This window comes from Scyliorhinus torazame, chromosome 12, assembly GCF_047496885.1.
Source record: "Scyliorhinus torazame isolate Kashiwa2021f chromosome 12, sScyTor2.1, whole genome shotgun sequence".
In the NCBI taxonomy this organism is placed as follows: Eukaryota; Metazoa; Chordata; class Chondrichthyes; order Carcharhiniformes; family Scyliorhinidae; genus Scyliorhinus; species Scyliorhinus torazame.
The window spans coordinates 25,110,553-25,129,495 of record NC_092718.1 but is presented as its reverse complement, the minus strand read 5'-3'; the positions used below and the strand labels follow the sequence as shown (position 1 = coordinate 25,129,495).

Genomic DNA, 18,943 nt, shown 5'->3' with positions numbered 1-18,943 from the left:
AATTGATGCACGATCAATTGCACAAAGACTAAAGATGGGTACAACTGTGGCTTTATTACAGTCAGATGCGTGGCCTCCTGCTGCAGCTGGCAAAATAGCAGGGCACTGGAGGTCATGCATATTTATACAGTTCTCCGTGAGCGGAGACAGCCGGCAGGAGCTACCGGCGAACCTGTAGTGCAGGTCCTACCTTACATCTCCTATTACAGTGGTTCACCACAATGACATTGTTTTCTATTTCTTATTTGTGTACGTTACTATAATTTTAAAACACTGTTGTTAAAAAAACGTACTTGGATCTTATGCTTTTGTCATTTTTAATGGGAGGAGTGTTGCTGCTCCTTTGGTTCAAATGGGAAGAGTGCTGTTGGAATGCTGGATTCTCACACACACAGGGCGCCCCCCGCCAGGTCGGAGAATCGGCGGGAGGGCGGCGTGAATCCTGCCCCGCCGCTCCGACGCCAGCTGCCGAATTCTCCGACGCCAGTTTTAAGACGGAGGCGTGCATCACGCTGCGCCGGCCTGGAGCCGTCGCCAGCGGCCCCCCCAGCAATTCTCCGGGCCCCAATGGGCCGAGCGGCCTCCCGTTTTTGTAAAATGTCCCGCCAGCGTAAAATGGACATGGTCCGTCACGGCGGGACCTGGCTTGTAGGCCGGCTAGGTGTGTCCTCGGAGGGGGCGCGGGGGGATCCGGCCCCACGGGGGCCGTCCACGTGGGCGGACTCTTTCCTTCCGCGCCGGCCTCTGTCGGGCTCCGCCATGGCCGGCACGGAGAAGAACCCCCCTGCGCATGCTCAGGAACACGCCGGCGGTTCTGCGCATGCACCAACTCACCCCGACCCTTCGGCGCCGGTTGGTGTGGCGCCAACCCCTCCGCCGCTAGCCTAGCCCCCGGAAGTGCAGAGGATTCTGCACCTTCCAGTCAGCCCGACACCGGAGTGGTTCGCGCCGCTCTTAGCGCCGCCGTCAGGCCATCCGGCCAGTTGCGGGAGAATCCCGCCCACAGCCTCTCTCTCTCACACACACACATCCCTCTCACACACACACATACTCATCTGCCACGCACACACACTCATCTCTCACACGCACATACGCGCGCTCATCCCTCACACACACACTCATCCCTCTCTCACACACACACTCATCCCTCACACACACACTCATCCCTCCCTCACACACACACTCATCCCTCACGCACACACACAAAGAAACTCATCCCCCTCTCAGGCATACGCTCATCCCTCATGCATACATACACTAATCTCTCTCTCAGACATACACTCATTTCTCTCTCAGACATACACTCATTTCTCTCTCGCAGACACACCCTTCTCTTTCTCTCACACACAGTCATTTCTCTCACACCCACACAGATCTCTCTCACACACACTCACCCCTCACAGGTACACACACACTCGCATTCATCCCCCCACACACACATCCCTCCCACACAAACACACTCATGTCCCTCTCACACACACACAATCACCACTCACAGATTCACTCACCTCCCTCTCACATTCACTCATCTCTCTCATACATACGCTCATCCCCAAACACACGTTCACTCATCTCCTTCTCACACACACATACACACCAATTTCTCTTTCACAAACACACTCATCTATCTCCATCACACACAGTCATCCCTCACACACGGACACACTCATCCCCTCCCACAGGTGCTAATCCCCATATGCAAAAATGTCATCCTCACACATACACACTCATCTTTGACATATTCAAACCTCAAATACTCAAATATCCCCATCCCTCTCCCTCCTCTCTGTCCCTCTCCCTTCTCCTCCTGTCATCACCCACAACCCCACCCCTTCCCCTCAACTCCTTCTCCCCTCCTCCCCATTTCCTTGCTCCCCTTCCCCTCATCTCACAATCCACCCCTCCGCATCTCCCATTCCCTGCCTCCCCATCTCTCCAATCCCAGTCTACTCCCTCCCCCCCCTCCACTCCCGCTCCTCTCCCACCTCCTTACTACCCTCCTGCTCCTCCCACCGCCTCCCAGATTACCTGAAGGCAGGGCCGATGAGCCATGAAGTAGGCATTGACTTTGATGGTAACAGAATATTCCTCCGACGGCCAACCACTTGTCACATCTGCCGCAGGAAAATATGGAGCTGGAAAATCCCGTCCTGTGTCTGGAAGAGTTGAGAAATGAATGGGATAAAGGTGGTAAATGCACACATTTTTAATAAGATACCATGGTGAAGTGGATTTATAAGCAAATAGGTTAGGTTTAGAAATTTGCATTAGGAGATAGATAAAAGGACTTGACTCTTCAGCTGTTACATTTCAAATGGGAGTCAAGAACTTTTACAGCCTGCTTTGGTTCATAAGTAAACAAGGGAAAGTTATTCAATTTGACCCAAAAGGGGAGGCCATTGGAAAAAAGGAAATAATTCTATTTTTTGGAAAAGTCAAGTTCAAAGAGATGCTAAGGACAATGGAATCTAATATGAAAGGAAAAATAATATTTAAGAACAGGTGTTGAGCTCAATTGTGTTAGCTGCATGGGGGCATGATCCTTGGAACAGTTCTATTCTGAGAGAACGTTCAAAATCTGAAGCAATCATCCAGAGACCAGAAAAGTCTTTATCTCAGAAAGCAGTCGTGTTTCTGAATTTTCTTGCATTTCCACAACAGAATGGAAGTGAGTGAGAAAGATAAGGTGACAGCAATTTTTGCCTTGAGTAATATGACTGCTTTTATTACAATTGAAAATCCATTAGGAAGCATTGTCCAGAAGCCGTATACAAGTGTGTTCTGACAAAGTATTTTTTTTCGGGGTGGGGGTTGTTTAGTGAGACTCTTTTGGTGATTAACTTTGATCTTGTGTGGTTAAGCTTTATTTTCCTCTTGTTAATAACTTTTAATTTTTATGAAGTCCCATAAATGTTTCTGGAATTCTATGCTCCTGGGATCAGTAGTTTATTTCTCCTTGTTTTCAGAATATTAAAAAATGGGTTATGATCAGGTTTCTGTCTGGGATTTGGGTTGCTCAGCAAATATCATCAGCTGTGGTTGTAACATGGTGCATGGATGCAACCTATCAAGAGTTTTCTCCTCAGGTCTGACTGGTTTATTTATTTATTTTTAAATTTTAGAGTACCCAATTATTTTTTTCCAATTAAGGGGCAATTCAGCGTGGCCAATCCACCTAGCCTGCACATCTTTGGGGTGTGGGGGCGAAACCCATGCAAACACGGGGAGAATGTGCAAACTCCACACAGACAGTGACCCAGAACCAGGATTGAACCTGGGGCCTCGGCGCCGTGAGGCAGCAGGGCTAACCACTGCACCACCGTGCTGCATCTTTCTGACTGGTTTATTAATTATCAGCTTTATCCCCGCCTTCTATTGTAAACAATTATAATTTTAATCTTCTTTTTCTAATATTGTGCCACCTTTCTTCATTGTAAGACTTGTTACTGTGCTCACCCCAGTCCAACGCCGGCATCTCCACACCTTTCTTCATGTCCTCGGTAAATACTGAGGTAAGCTATCCAATATTCCTGTCACTTCACACCTGAGGTTAGTTTGGATATCTTTAAACAAGAGAAAACTAAGCAATAATGGTGCATCCTGGATGAATATAAAGGTAAGAGCAATTAGAAATTGAAATGCGTATGCCAAATACACAGACATTCCAAGAACGTGGTTAGGGAAGACAAAAATAAATGATTGTCCTGACACTCTGGGCTAATGCACCATCAATTCCAGGTCCACCTGACCCAGAGTCGCTGCACAGTTGAAATTAGCCTTTAATTTTTAAAAATACCCAAAGTCTTTGGTCTTTGGAGCCCAATAATTACAGGCACCAGGTTTGTAAATTTAAACACAATTAACTTTTATTATTAACAGTAACTATAATTAAATAGGCAACAAATATAATTGTTTAACTACTATACAATTTCTAACCTCCCAGCCTCTTTAACTCGCCTTCACCCTCAACAAACATACACAAGGCAAACAAACACAGAGGGGAAAGAGGCATGTAAAAAAATTGATATTATTAAGGATAAAAGTCTCTGTTTCAGATGCATGTCTTCCAGTTTGATACGCTTTTCAGTCTAGGCCTTCTGTTGGATGATACCTTTGCCTTCATTCTGTAATGGTTTTCACTGTAGACTCATCAAGCTCTTGAGACTTATCTGCAGATAGAGACTTCCCTGCAGACTTAGAAACAGCAATGAGGAAACATTGGGGAAAGAGAGCAACACACAGCTTCTCCTCTCAGAGTCCAGCAGCTTTCTCCTGCTGGGTCCTCTGAAAATGCCACCTGGCAGAACCCAATCATTGCCTATTGCAGGGCAGGATACTGTCCCTGGCCAATCCATTGGCCAGCAGCCAACCAATCAAACTGATTTCCTCCAATCTCTCGGGTGCCAGAAAGTCTGAGTTCTTCTGTGCAAAATCAAAACTTTCATAGCACAGTGTACTATTTTGCAACTTTTGAGTTCCACACTTTCTCTGCTCAACTTAGAGCTTTGTCTCCATTAAAGATCCATGGACCAGAAATGATAGCAACAAAATAAAATAAATAGGAAATAAAGGAATCAATAGGGTTCCATTATCCAGAAATGATTAAGTATTTGCAAACACAAAAAAAAACAGTAGAGTTAGCTGAACTCATGACAAGAGCACCTCAGATTTACTTTTGGTAGGTGGGGGGTGGGGGCGGGATTGGGAGGTTGGGTAGTGAGAGGGAATACGAGATTTATCTTTCCAATCCAGGTTGATCTTCGAAAGCAAACATTTTTGTGAAAGGAAAGTAATACTTGATAACATTTATTCTGTTTCTGGTTGAACCAATTAAACCAAAATAAACAACCTGAAGAACAAATTCAAGGAGCAGCCCCTCAAACAAAAGTAACTCACAAAGAAAACATAAAACATGAAAACCAAAATGTGACAAAAGGGGTCAATGGACAATGCCAAACCCTGCGGTGCTCATTGGGGTTGGAAGGACTCAATGGTGCCAACAGACACAGTGTGCCCCCCCCCCTCCAGTCCACCAGGCCATGATTGTAGCCACGGTAGAAGGGTCAGACAGTCAGGCCAGACAACACTCCCGATAGCCCACTGCCTGGACCTGAGGATGGTGAGTTTGGCCAGGCCCAGGAGCAGGTTCACAAGGAGGCCCTGCACCTACCCGGCCCCTCTCTGTATCGGGGTCGGGAGATCAGGAGCGTAGGACTGAAGTGCAATCAAAACTGTAATAAAAGATTTTTCATATAACTAAAAGGAGGTGCAGACCATAACAACTTATAGACGTTTGTTTCAGGGCCCCCATGAGTCTGCAGAAAGTGTAAACATTGTCGGAATCTATGAACCAATGCATCCTACGGTTGTATGCGACTGGTGTGTGCAACACCCTGGATCTCAGGTTCCCAATGATAAAGGGGGGCATTCCGACATAGAAAGATGCCCACCAGGTACAGTCACCGCCGGATGGCAATAAGACATGTCCAGGTGTCGGGTGAGGGCAAGAACGTGAAAAGTGCGCCGCAGCAGCACATAGAACAGACCGCTCTGTACTGTGCTAAAAGGCACAGACGGCATTCCCATGATGTAGCTCGGGGTGTGGGCCTCCGCCTTCCGAGGGAGGGTTCAGGGCTTGGGGCCAATGTGAAATTCTGTCCAAGCAGAGGTGTGTTCAGACTGGAGTTTACTGCACCTCTGTGCTCCTCAAGACCATGAGTGATATTGGGCCAAGCATGACCATTCTAAGATCACGGACGGCATTGACTGCAAGCTGGACATCCACCGATGCAGGACACGCCAATTCATGGGGTGTCATCCAGCCTGCTCTTCAAGCAGCCCCCATTCCCGATCCTGGGCGCCCCAGCAGCCGCAGCCCTTCGCTCTACCAGTTGTCTGCACAGAAGGCTATGAAGGATTCTTTCGCACCAAAATAACAAAAGTACAACAAAAAAGACGTGACACCATAAGATCGAACGGGGCTTTCCTCACCCACTATAAGGTCATATTCAGGCCATACCCATCACCTCTATATCATGCCACCTGCCCATTACCATGCTGTGGCAGTATTCATCTTATCCATAAACAAAGCAAAGGACACCAGGAAAAAATATTCCTTCAATGAAAATGTAAGCATTACCACACAAAAAGAAAACTGGGTTAGTTTTGCAAAACCCTAATGGCATAAACCAACCCAGCCCACCAGTGGATAAGTTCCATCACAGGTAAATAGACGTGCCTGGTCTGCAAAGGATAACAGGATTGGCAGGATAACAGGTGGCATATGTCTCTGTGCTGGAATATCACTCACCCTTGTCAGGATAAAAGACAACATCATAAAACCAGGAGTTCAATCACAAGGGGAAATATTTCAGGATTAAAGATGAACTGCAGGATAATATAGTCATCCACGGAGCTTGAACATGGCCAAAGCCATGACAGGAATGTCGAGCAACATGCAGGATCCAGCCAGAAATTTGGTGAAGCCTCTGCACCATCGCCGTGTCGTTGCCCAGAAGACCCGGTGAAGAGAGGCCCAGGCCCCAGCACACGGTGAGGCCTCGTCACCTCCGGCCGCCTCCAGCCCTTTTTGATGAAGCGAGATTGTAAAAGAATGGCAGCCAGTTTCCAAATTCAGCCGGGAATTCATCCTCAGCTCCTCTCGACGGACCGAGCGCACGGACACTCCTCCTCCGGCCCCACCTCCTCAAATTAACCAGGATATTCGACACACAATGCAGCAGGATTTCCAAGGATTGAAGGTGAGCCTCCACCGAGGAAACTCCGCTCTCAACTGACAGGGTTCTGATCTCCGCTTCACCCATTTTCTTACAGATATTTTGCAGTTCATCAATGTGAGCGCCAGTGATCTGTGCCAGGGAGACAAGGCCGTCGTCCACAACCTTACTCTCAACAGCAGTCACCGTCTCGATGCTTGTAAGCTGCTTATCAGCAAACACTGCCGTCGCGAGCAAGGCCCCACCCCGGCCAAACTGACCGCCTCAATCAAACAAGGATTTTCGTGACTTAAATCGGCTCCTTGTCCCCAAAACCTGAACCAGGATCTTCCAGGAAGATAGCACAGTGTATACACTTCAGGATTAAATAATAATGGGTTGTACATCAGGATCAGTGTTTGAAACTGGGCGGGTCGGTAGCCCAGTGGTTAGCACTGTTGCTTCACAGCTCCAGGGTCCCATATTCAATTCCCGGCTTGGGTCACTGTCTGTGCGGAGTCTGCACGTTCTCCCCGTGTCTGCGTGGGTTTCCTCCGGGTGCTGCGGTCCCAAGTCCAAAGATATGCAGATTAGGTGGATTGGCCATGATAAATTGCCGTTAGTATCCAGAAGGGTTAGGTGGGGTTATTGGGTTATGGGGATAGAGGAGGTGTGGGCTTAAGTAGGGTGCACTTTCCAAGGGCCGGTGCAGACTTGATGGGCCGATTGGCCTCCTTCTGCACTGTACATTCTATGAAATCAATGAAATAAAAGGATTGAAAGGGGAGTACCGCCAGAGCTCACAAACATGCAGCCACACCCGCGCATACATCACATGAACCACCCCCCCCTCCTCCGCCACCCCCCCCCCCCTCCCCCCCCTCGCAGATAGTTTGGATTCACAGGTATTTGGGTGTCCTTTGACATGAGTTGTATAGTTGTATAAAGATAACATGCAGATACAACAAGCAGGCAGGAAGGCAACTCGAATGGTTGGCTGGAATTTTTCTAGTCGCTCCCACACACCCCTCCCCATGGTGGGTGGGTGGGGCAGGGACATTGAGACGGGAGCTGAAACATCGGTTTCCTACCCGCCATTCTGGGTTGCGATTTCCTCCAGAGGCTGGAGTGAAACTGATTTGCATCCCGTCAATGTAATGCAGTTCAAAGCCTCACCGGAATTGCGCCCCCACTGCCGAATTGTCGGCACGAACAGCGGAAAATCATCCTGGTCCAGGAAAAAGAATCTATCTACCTCTGTCTGAAAAATATCCAATGGCTCTGCTTCCCCTGCCTTTTGAGGAGAAGAGTTCCAGTGACTCACGACTTTCTGAGAGAAAACATTTAAGACTATAAGATGTAGGAGCGGAAGTAAGGCCATTCGGCCCATCGAGTCCACTCCACCATTCAATCATGGCTGATTTCAACTCCATTTACCCGCTCTCTCTCCATAGCCCTTAATTTCTCGAGAAATCAAGAATTTATCAACTTCTGTCTTAAAGACACTCAACGTCCCGGCCTCCACCGCCCTCTGTGGCAATGAATTCCACAGACCCACCACTCTCTGGCTGAAGAAATTTCTCCTCATCTCTGTTCTAAAGTGACTCCCTTTTATTCTAAGGCTGTGCCCCCGGGTCCTAGTCTCCCCTGCTAATGGAAACAACTTCCCTACATCCACCCTATCTAAGCCATTCATTATCTTGTAAGTTTCCATTAGATCTCCCCTCAACCTCCTAAACTCCAATGAATATAATCCCAGGATCCTCAGACGTTCATCGTATGTTAGGCCTACCATTCCTGGGATCATCCGTGTGAATCTCCACTGGACCCGCTCCAGTGCCAGTATGTCCTTCCTGAGGTGTGGGGCCCAAAATTGCTCACAGTATTCTAAATGGGGCCTAACTAATGCTTTATAAAGCTTCAGAAGTATATCCCTGCTTTTATATTCCAAGCCTCTTGAGATGAATGACAACATTGCATTTGCTTTCTTAATTACAGACTCAACCTGCAAGTTTACCTTTAGAGAATCCTGGACTAGGACTCCCAAGTCCCTTTGCACTTCAGCATTATGAATTTTGTCACCGTTTAGAAAATAGTCCACGCCTCTATTCTTTTTTCCAAAGTGCAAGACCTCACACTTGCCCACGTTGAATTTCATCAGCCATTTCTTGGACCACTCTCCTAAACTGTCCAAATCTTTCTGCAGCCTCCCCACCTCCTCCATACTACCTGCCCCTCCACCTATCTTTGTATCATCGGCAAACTTAGCCAGAATGCCCTCAGTCCCATAATCTAGATCGTTAATATATAAAGAGAACAGCTGTGGCCCCAACACTGATTTCTCCTCATCTCTGTCTTAAATGACCATCCCCTTATTTTTAAACAGTGGCCCCGAGTTATAAATTCTCCGACAAGAGGAAACATCGTCTCCACATCCACCCTGTCAAGACCCCTCAGGATAAAGGCTTGTTCCTGGCCAGAAAGGAGCAAACTGCACCAACTCTCCTCTCCCAGCAAGAACACCGATAAATTGAAGCCAGAGAACCTTCTGAAGCTCAACCCATCTCCATGATGGCTTGGCTTTTCAATGTTCACAGAACACTTTCAAACGATGTTAGCTTGAACTCAAAAGGGAAAACGTCTCTCTGGACTGCACTTCTTGCCAGCAATGTGGTCATCGCACCTCCAGTTATAGAGTCGTAGAGTCATAGAGGTCTAAAGAACTGAAAAGACCCTCCAGCCCATCATGTCTGCACTGTTCAAAAACAACCATCCAGCTACAATAATTCCATTGTCCAGCACTTGGCCCATAGCCTTGTATGCCTTGTTATGAGGGTCTCTGCCTCCACCATCCTTTCAGGCAGTTAGGGGGCGGCACGGATGCGCAGTGGTTAGCACTGCTGCTTCATGGCGCCGAGGACCTGGTTCGATCCCAGCCCTGGCTCATTGACCATGTGGAGTTTGCACATTAGCCCCGTGTCTGCTTGGGTCTTACCCCACCCCCACAACCCAAAAAGAAGCTGTGCAGGGTAGGTGAATTGGCCACGTTAAATTGCCCCTTAATTGGAAACAAATAATTGAGTACTCTAAATGTTTTTTTTTTTAATCCTTTCAGGCAGTCAGTTCCAGATTCCATTCACCCTTTGGGTGAAAATATTTCCTCACATTACCTCTAAACTTCCTGCCCTCACCTTAAACCTGTGACCCTTGGTCATTGATCGCTTCACCAATGGAAAGGTGTTTTCCTGTCTACTTAATTTAAGTCCTACCAGTATCATAGACAATCCTGTATCTTCATTTGGCCAAGGGGGGCAGAGGGTTCCTGAATCTACTCAACCAGCTGCATCTGTTGAGGCCGGCAAGGCCAGTTTGCCTGTCATTGAGACGGTGCCTCCTGAGGTGTCATCGAGTGCTGACAATTCAATCACCCAAAAGCTTGCCAAGCCGGTGATTGGTTTGCGGAAGACCGGAAGGACCTGGATGTCTCCGGTCTGATGGACTTTGGATGAACCCTCTTGCACCTGTTGTCTTTTATAATGTTTGTAACTTCTGTATTTAGTTTTTTGTGTCGTTGCCATAAGGGTCTTAAACGGAGAGGGATGAGGTAGGGCAGCCCCTTTAAGGGGGTGGCCTCATTGAACCATGTGACCGGCTCTGGGCCAATCACATGTGTTGAGGGAAAATTGTAATAAAGCTGAACACCCAGTCGAACTAGGAGGAGGGTCATTATCTCGATTGGGTAACAGCAGCAGTGGAGGGTAGGCTGTGGATTAGACAAAGCTACAATAAAAGTTAAACAACTGAATAAAAGTTTGATCGCAGTAGCTCAGTGTTTACTGTGTAACACAGAGCAGTTGTGTAGACTTGACTGGGGCTGCTTTAGCACAGGGCTAAAGAGCTGGCTTTTAAAGCAGCCCAAGGCAGGCCAGCAGCACGGTTCAATTCCCATACCAGATTCCCCGAACAGGCGCCAGAATGTGGCGCCAAGGGGCTTTACACAGTAACTTCCTTTGAAGCCTACTTGTGACAATAAGCGATTTTCATTTCATTTCATTTAATTTCATTCAGAAGTCCAGGGGGGGCGATTCTCCGAGCCCCACGCCGGACCGGAGAATCGGTGTAACCGCGCCCCAACGCCCCGACGCCGGCGCGCGATTCTCCGAGGTGCGGAGAATCGCCGCCATTTGCGTCGGCGCGTTTGGCCCGCGGGTCGCTGGAATCGGCAGGGCCGCTGATTCTCCAGCCTGGATGGGCCGAGCGGCCGCGCTGATACCACAGAGTCCCGCCGGCGTCATTCACCCCTGGTCGCTGCTGGTGGGAACTCTGCGGGTACGGTCGGGGGTCGGGGGGGGGGGGGAGGAGGAGGAGGAGGGAGGCTCCTTCACCGGGGGGCCTCCGATGGAGTCTGGCCCACGATCGGGGCCCACCGATCGGCGGGCCGGCCTCTCCCCCCCCCCGGGGCCTAATTTTGGCACGCCGGGCCCCTGCACACCGACAACATCTTGAGTCAAGGCCGGCGCGCTAAAGAGGTCCGCCGTGCATGTGCATGTTGGCACGGCCCAACTGGCCATGCGCAGGTTGGCGCGGTGCCCATTTGGCACCGCGAAAGGAGGCTGGAGCGGCATGAACTGCTCCAGCACCGTGCTTGACCCCTATGGGGGCCAGAATCCATCGGACCCGGGCCCGGTTCGTGCCGTCATGAAACACGACGGCGTTCACGACGGCGCGAACACTTGGGCTCCATATTGGAGAATCGCCCCTCAGGAATTTGGGAGTGAAAGGTGGGTTCAGATCCGGTGCTCACTGATGAAAACAAAGAGTTGGCATGTAGCTGGGAAATGGGCATGAGCCCGGGTAACCTGAAACATACTGCTTAACTTTGTAGATTGAGCCAGAGGAACTTAAACTGTGAATCAGAAGAGACTGGGGGTGAAAGGGAAAAGGACGGCACAGAGGGCCAAGGAGAGAGTTGCAAAAGTTGGATCTACAAACTAATGAGCCGTCCTGAAGCCCAGCTTGCAGCCATTTCTGTACTTGAACTCTGAAATCCATGACACCCCACAGTTCCTACCTTGTCATCAACATTTAGAAAATACCCTGATTCATCCTTTTTAAACTTCAAAATGTTTGAACTCACAATTTCCCCACGTAAACTCCATCTGTCACAGTTTTGCCGACTCACTGAATCTATCGGTGTCCCATTGCAGCTTTCTGCTCCCATCTGTATTGTTCATCATTCCCCTCAGCATCAGCAGCATTAGCTTCCAATGGTGTAAACATTGTATCAATTGTGGTACAGCAATGACTTTTAAATGTCATATACATATATAAATGTATTGTGTATAGAAACATTTCAGAATAAATTAGTATTGCCTTCAAATGCTGAATCACCACACAATTGGAGAGCAATGGAAATGATAAGCAGAATGGTTGAATTACTGAGAGAAAATTCTAATGGAAGTCGCAATGAAAAGCGAGAGGGTTGCCTTGAACCCTTGGCAGGAAACAAGTGGCTGGGGATTACTTTTCACAACCAGCACGGCACGGTGGCACAGTGGTTAGCACTGCTGCCTCATAGCTCCAGGAACCTGGGTCACTGACTGTGCGGAGTCTGCACTTTTTCCCTGTGTCTGCGTGGGTTTCCTCCGGGTGCTCCACTTTCCTCCCACAGTCCAAAGATGTGCAGGTTAGGTGGATTGGCCTTGATAAATTGCCCCTTAGTATCCAAAAGGTTAGGTGGGGTTACTGGGTTATGAGGGCAGAGTGGAGGCGTGGACTTAAGTCGGGTGCTCTTTCCAAGGGCCCGTGCAGATTCGATGGGCTGAATGCCCTCCTTCTTCACTGTCGGGTCTGATTCTATGACACTCTGCACCCACTCTGCTGTTTGACCATTTCCACCAGATGGCGACACCTAAGGCAATAAACGGAGAGGCTCAGGGGAGGAACCCAGTTAGCAGCGGCCTCGACTTTTGTTGTGATGCCCAGGCTTCCTCCGAGGAACGCTTCTGCTGCCGTGGCATCACTAAGGAAGGTTCTTTCTGAAATTTACTATGACATTCCCCACAGATTTTGCCTGGCAGGGTCATTGTGGCTGCGACTCCCCGGAACGTCATATTTCTCAAGTGCAACGTTTTGTAATGCTGCGCTCATGTGTCGCCAACTGCCCCCATCCCCTGATGGCGCCACCCCACTCTCCTCACCCCCGCAACCCATCCACCTATCACTTTCCCTCCATCACACCCTCCCCCCCCCTTACCCCCAACCCCCCTCACCCCAGTGCGCTCTCAGTGATCCTCGACGTGCTTAGCCTTGCGGGCTCTACCTCTGTGTACAGTTGTGTTCCCAGGATGCACATCAGAGGAGGAGGCAGCCTACTGCCTACTGCATCCCATGGCTTTCGATGTCTCTGGTGGGCGTCCTCTGGGTCGCTGAGGCCGGAGGGCCCCAGAACACTTGCTGGCGGCACATGCCCTACCGTACCGCCCTGATCTGGCTGCTGACTCCGAGACGCTGTCAGGGGGGTGGGGATCAGGGGAGCTGGTGGCTGTCGTCCCCACTCCGTAAGCTGGCTCTGGGTAGGCATCCAGCCTCTCTTCACAGTCAATGACTTTAAGGCCCTGGAATTCACCTTACGACAGAGGGGCAGCTGGATTGAGTTCTGGTTGCCCTTGCGCCACCAGATTGTGCCCCGGAAGCCTGTCCTCTGCTGGCGCCCACCGAGGTACGTGTCTCTGCGTGGAGGGTGGGGATGACAGCTGTGCCGTGAATATGGTGGTCTCCTCGGAGCTCCCCTCAGAGGCGTTCTCATGGGATGCGGGGTGGGGGGAACTACCCCAGATGGGCCGGCACCATCGGTTGAGGATCCTGCGAGAGACAGTGGGAGGGATGGGTCAGCCTGTATGGCATTAACAACTCACGTGTAGCAGGTCACCTAGATGGGGGCCGGTGTAACCTCAGCTCTGCACCGTACCTCTACGGCAGTGACAGATCTGTCCTCAGCCACCCGTGACCTCCAGGGCCCATTACTCATAGGGGGGTGAGGACTCTGATGTCCGGCACCCCGCCGCCCGTCTGGGCCTTCTCCAGTATGTCGTGGGCCATCTTCTCTTGCGGGGACACAGGGGAGGCATCATAAGCAGGATGCGTTGTTCATCGCGGCGGTGCAAGGGTAGGGGTTTTGGTGGGGGGGAGAGGCAATGGGAGCATGGGGAGCTGGGCAGTATAGGGGACTAGGAGTAAGGGGGAGTGGGGAGTAAGGGGGGAATGGGGATTATGAAGGGATAGGGAGCAGTGGGGGGTTGGACAGTATAGGGGGTGGGGAATAAGGGGGAGTGAGGCTGCCACTAACTCCCAGGTGACCCTGGCTCTCCCTGTGGTTGACCCTCTATTGCTAACTTTAGCTGTTTCTTAATTTAGCTCTGTTTAATTACATTTGCTCAAGAGTCGCCAGGTATCTTTCGACACCGCCACAAGGTTCAGAACCGAATATTGATCAATGACTCGATACACCAGTTAGTAAGTTCAAAAGCAATGCTCATTTATTTACACACAGTCAAATCTACTCATGCACAAACTCTACAAACTAAACTACCACTATTACTAAAGCCTATACTTAGCTTCGGGTGCCCACTCAGTCAGAGGAACAATGGCCGTTGCTCAGTTCTGAGGCTGCTGGGTTGAGCTGTTTACAGGGTAGCAACTAGGAGCATCTATATCGTAGCGTGCGTTGACTTGGAACTTACTTGGTCTGATGTAGCTGCTAGGCAGGTCTCTCTCTTCACTGAGAGCCAAAGCCAAAGGCGGAAGATTCTCCCTTGGGGAATACCTTGTATACTCAAAAGGGCTTTGTGCGCTTTTGGGCGGGCCTTGAACTTGGCCTCAATTAATTGGGTCTTTCCCCAATCATTCGTATCGATCTTCCTCCAATAGAGGGGTGGTTCCCTGATCACTGGGCATGTCCTAGGTGACTATTGGTCTGCTTTGTTTTAGTCTCTTCTGGCACCGCGGTGTCTGCCTTAACATTGTGTATCTAAATGTTTCCCTTTTGTCCCCGGAGATGGCTCATTAGTATGTAGATTGCTTAGCAGTTTCTGTCCTGTCTGAGAGCTTAAGGTTCTAATCAACAGACAGACCTTGCACCTGCTCGTTTCTTAGCATTGTCCAATTTTCCCTGCATTCTTTGCAAGTGTCCATTTTGTAATCGGGACGTGGCCATCCCAGATGGCTACACCTCCGAGAACGTCAGGGGAACAGGACATCCCGTCTGACCTCTACTGCGTCCAACTGTCTGGCTAGCTTGGCATCCCCAAATCATGGGGCTGGTCTCCTTGGTGACATGGCTGTGAGCTAAGTGGGGTTGACTGTGCAGAAGCGGTTTAAGTGCTGCTTTCCCTTGTTAGCAGGCGGCTGGTGAGCGCGGTCCTGGCGAATCAGCCGGCGGGACAGTCATTTGCGGCATGAAGCCTGTGGGGCCTCATTAAGTGGTCCAATTAATGTTTTATAGCATTGACGGCCTCGCCGGGCCAAGCGTCAGGAAGCTCGCGGCAGTTCCCGCTCGCTACCACACTGAGAGACTTTTCCATTAAATCGCGCCCAACATTTTTAGAGGGTTTGTCTGCGAAGATGCTGAAAGGTTGTTTCATCACTAGAGCACTGAGAACTCAGGATTTGTATCAGAATATGGAGAAAATTCTTCATCGAGGTTTATGAACCTTTGATATTCTCTCCAGCCAGAGGGCAGTGGATGCTCAGGCATCAAATACATTCAAGAACGGCTTCAACAGATTTTGGAGCACTAAGGGGATTAAGGGAAAGTGTAGATGAGGTAATTCAGCCATTTCCTAATTGAAAGACAGAGCTGGGTCACAGGCCGGGTCCCGGGCCTAAATCAGCTCCTTTATTTTATGATATGTCTTAAAATTTCTGTTGTATTACCAATATTTCTCTTCAATTCTCTAACAGGACCTGGATGTCACTTTGCTCTCAATATGGAGGATCGTGCATGGAAAAGCAGGTTCCAGGTTGCGTACACTCTAGGTATCATTGCCACCCTGTCCTGTCCAATTACACAGGGGGCTAATATATTGGTTGTTCCTGTTGATGGAAGCCACTGGGTCAACATGAGAATTCTAATAGAAGAACTGAAACTTTGTGGACACACTGCCAGTGTGCTTTATGCCTCATCATCCTGGTACATCATTTACCACGAACCCGGTGGTGGCGGCAACATTGAATATCTGGGGACAGTGGAGGCGACAGAGAGGGGTGCGGGGAGCCCTGGTGGGGTCCCCAATCAGGAACAACCATAGGTTCGCCCCAGGAAGAATGGATGGAGGATTTCAGAGCTGGTACCAGTTGGGAATTAGGAGGGTGGGAGATTTATTTATAGATGGGACTTTTGCGAGCTTGGGAGCATTGGAGGAAAAGTATAAGTTGCCCCGGGGAAATTTCTTGAGATATATGCAGGTGAGGGCGTTTACTAGACAACAGGTGAGGTAATTTCCGTTGCTCCCGACACAGGGGATACAGGACAGGGTGCTTTCAGGGGTGTGGGTCGGAGAGGGCAAGGTGTCAGAGATTTACCGAGAGATGAGGGAAGAGGGGGAGGAGTCGGTGGGCGAACTAAAAGGAAAGTGGGAAGAAGAACTAGGGGAGGAGATAGAGGAGGGTATGTGGGCTGATGCCCTAAGCAGGGTAAATTCCTCTTCCTCATGCGCCAGGCTTAGCCTGATTCAATTTAAGGTGCTACATAGAGCACACATAACGGGAGCAAGATTGAGCAGGTTCTTTGGAGTGGAGGACAAATGTGGGAGGTGTGGCGGGAGCCCGGCAAACCAGCACATATGTTTTGGGCGTGCCCGGCACTGGAAGGGTATTGGAAGGGAGTGACGGGAGTGATTTCGCGGGTGGTGAAGGCCCGGGTCAAACCAGGCTGGGGGTTAGCTCTATTTGGAGTTGCGGAAGAGCCGGGAGTGCAGGGGGCGAAAGAGGCCGACGTTGTGGCCTTTGCGTCCCTAGTAGCCCGGCGCAGGATCCGACTCATGTGGAAGGAGGCGAAACCCCCAGGACTGGAGGCCTGGGTAAACGATATGGCGGGGTTTATTAAACTGGAGCAGATAAAGTTTGCCCTGAGAGGATCGGCTCAAGGGTTCACCAAGCGGTGGCAGCCATTTCTCGACTACCTAGGGGAACGTTAGAGGGAAGACAGATGACCAGCAGCAGCAACCCAGGGGGAAGGGGGGGGGGAGGGGGGGGGAGGTTTAGTTTAGTTTAAGTCAAAGATAATGGGGTTTTGTTACTTGTGTATTGTTAAAAATTTCTGTATTGTTATTGTTGCGTTTGCTTTGTAAGAGGGGAAAAATTGTTGTTTGGGAAAGAAATACTTAAAAAAAAAAAAAATCTTGGTACATCAAAGACAGGCCTGATCTATATCAATCCATTGTGGTTGAAATGCCAGAATCCGCTGGGAAAAATACAACTGAAGATATTGTGCAACGTTTGGTTGAAAAGGCACTATATGCCTTCCAGACTGGTTGGATACCATGGGCGAAATTCTCCTACCCGCCCCGCCACATTTCTGCGTCGACCAGCCGGCGGGAGTCTCCGTAACACCGGCCGGTCAATGGGGTTTCCCATTGTGGGGCAGCCCCACGCCGTCGGGAAACCCCCCGGTGCCGGCAGAACGGAGACTCCCGCTGGCGGAGAATGACGCCCCATGGGTCCAATTCTATTCTGAAATGACATATTTTATGCAAATCTGTCACACTAGGACTCGAGAGTTAATCATTGCAATTTATGAAAACAATAGTTTATTGAAACAAATTGAAAATGAACACTTTGACTTAGTACTTACTGATCCTGCTTTTCCTATTGGTCCAATTCTTGCTTATTCTTTTAAACTCCCTTTGGTGTATAATGTTTGATGGCTCAGTAGTGAAGAAGCACGTTTTCCCCTCGCACCATCGCCTCCTTCCAACGTCCCAATCCCTGGCTCACGACTGACAGATAAAATGAATTTTCTTCAAAGAACACAAAATGTCATTGTGAATCTTATTCCAATATATAATTCAAAATTTCTCATCCACCCCATTTACAATGAACTCTGCCATCGCTATCTGGGTCGAGACACAGATATTGAGATGATTCTCCTGAGGGCAGAGGTGTGGCTGATGAGGGTAGATTTTATATTTGAATTCCCGAGACCCACCATGCCAAACATTGTTTACATTGGGGGACTCCAGTGTAAACCATCCAAACCTCTAGCAGCAGAGTTTGAAGAGTTTGTCCAATTCTCAGGGGAACATGGGATTATTGTGATGACTCTGGGGACCATGATCAGCTCATTGCCAATGCAAATTACAATGAAAATAGCAGAGGCCTTTGCTCAAGTACCTCAGAAAGTTATCTGGAGATATGATGGAAAGGTCCCTCCCAACGTAGGAAATAATACGCTATTGGCAAAATGGATCCCCCAGAATGACCTTCTTGGGCACCCCAAGACACGAGTCTTTGTGCCCATGGTGGCACCAATGGAGTTTATGAAGCCATCCATCACGGGGTGCCAGTAGTTGGCATCCCTCTGCTTTTTGACCAGTTTGATAATCTATTTAAACTTGAAATCCGAGGTGCAGCAAAGGTGATATATGTCTCAACCATGCAGTCAAGCGATCTTTTGCAGGCACTTAACAAAGTCATAAACAACACATCCTATCAGGATAACATGCAGAAACTCTCTGCTCTCCACAGGGATCAACCAGAGTCTCCAATGGAGAGAGCCATTTTCTGGATTGAGTATGTTGCTCGACACAAAGGTGCAGCACATTTACGCTCAGAATCTTACCGGCTCCCCTGGTATGTTTACTATTGTGTAGATGTGTTGATCGTCCTGTTATCTGTGTTACTAATGGTTACAGTGCTGACAGTTCTACTGTTGAAAAAATGTTGTGACAGCGTTCAAAAAAAAAAGCAAAAAACTCAGTAAGATGTATGTGTTTGGATTGGGGAGGGAGCTTTGAACTCCTTCAATTTAACAATTGACCTTTGCTGAAAACAGTCATTTTGTCAAAGTTTTTCACCTTGCACTTATCAGGACAATGACAAGATTACCAATGTCAGGGAAGCAACAGTGTACTGTCTGAGAGGAGAGTGCTGATTGGCTGGCACATTGACTCTGATTGGTGGAGGTTCTGCCATGGAGAATACACCAGTGAACTATATGTAGTGCAACA

General features: G+C 49.2%; 1 long non-coding RNA gene and 1 pseudogene across 1 annotated transcript in view; one reads left to right on the top strand and one right to left on the bottom strand.

The window, feature by feature from the left end:
• LOC140387452 (uncharacterized) overlaps positions 1–17,729 on the bottom strand; it is a 52,816-nt gene extending 35,087 nt beyond the window's left edge. Inside the window, exons 1-2 of the long non-coding RNA XR_011933873.1 lie at positions 17,569–17,729; positions 2,029–2,156 (exon numbers count right to left, since the gene is read on the bottom strand). This is a non-coding gene — a long non-coding RNA (uncharacterized lncRNA). The remainder of the gene's footprint in view (positions 1–2,028; positions 2,157–17,568) is intronic.
• Positions 3,450–18,696, top strand: LOC140387451 (UDP-glucuronosyltransferase 2A1-like; annotated as a pseudogene).
• Positions 18,697–18,943: the final 247 nt, after the last annotated feature.